Source organism: Sinocyclocheilus grahami, unplaced genomic scaffold (assembly GCF_001515645.1).
Source record: "Sinocyclocheilus grahami isolate Dianchi unplaced genomic scaffold, SAMN03320097.WGS_v1.1 scaffold7524.1, whole genome shotgun sequence".
Taxonomy (NCBI): domain Eukaryota; kingdom Metazoa; phylum Chordata; class Actinopteri; order Cypriniformes; family Cyprinidae; genus Sinocyclocheilus; species Sinocyclocheilus grahami.
Window position 1 is genome coordinate 8,976 of NW_015511526.1, and position 1,076 is coordinate 10,051.

General features: G+C 36.3%; 1 long non-coding RNA gene across 1 annotated transcript; it reads left to right on the top strand.

Moving 5' to 3' along the window:
• Window positions 1-400: 400 nt before the first annotated feature.
• Window positions 401-957, top strand: LOC107577870 (uncharacterized). Its single transcript, XR_001608262.1, has 3 exons — window positions 401-519; window positions 640-709; window positions 849-957. It is a non-coding gene; the product is annotated as an uncharacterized lncRNA (long non-coding RNA).
• Window positions 958-1,076: the final 119 nt, after the last annotated feature.

Here is a 1,076-nt window from a genome sequence, read left to right on the forward strand (position 1 = left end):
TTTGAGTCGTAGTTAATGGTTTGTTAACAGCAAGAATTGGACCTGTTTTTAGTATTATAGTACATGTAGTTAAACTACATAGCCTTGAACTAGCTGAAATTTTAGATTTCTTATATTTTCTTTAATTTTTTTCAGTTAACATTTATTTCAAGTAAACAATGTTTTTTATGGTTTTAGTTTGTTTTACTTTTCTATAATAACCCTGTGAGGAAGTACATTTAAAAAAATTAATATTTAATTTATAGTTTCAGCTTTATTTTATTGCTTGTTTAAGTTAAGTCATCTTGAGCCCCCCTAGTAGCACTGTTGTAGTCACTTATCATAATCTTGTACTATAAATTGATTGAATAGTTTTTTGCATACTAGCTTTTGCATTTTGTATGTGTATGAACTTGCAGGACATGTTGAGTGGCAGCAGTCCCTTCTCCCAGAATCCTCCTCATCTCTCTGGAGAGTGGACAGCAGTCTGGCCTCTTCACTCTGTAGCCGTTGGCACTGTAGCAGAGAGCTTTCTTGCAGGTAAACATGCTGGAAGGTAGAAACAAACGTGTGGGGACAAATAGGCTACCCGTTTTGAATGCTGTTTAAACATATGTACATTCACTCATCTTTTTTGTCTTGTGTGTGTGTTTTATTCAGGTGGCCCAGACTTCCTGCAAACCAATCTTCACCCCTGGACTTTGGGGCCACACCTGTCAATGAGAGTAAGGTATGCAAATCACTAATAAAAGAACAAAAGGAGCATCTTTAGTAAGAATATTCAAAGGGCAATCAAACATGCCACCTTTTGATGCATCACATGGAATTTTCAGCATTGTTTGAACTATTAATGTAAATCACTAATCCAGGTGAAGAATTTCACTCTGAAAAACCCGACGGGTTCAGTGGTGTCTGTGGAGATCCGAACCCTCTCCTCATATCCAGTTCCGCTTGAAGCCCTCGACATGCTGACCAAATGGTACCTACTGCAAACACACACTCATATGGCCTAAATTCTGTTCTGCCAAAAACCTTAATTACAAAATAAATTATAAACAATATTAAATTGAATATCTAGTACAGTATAAACATCTCTC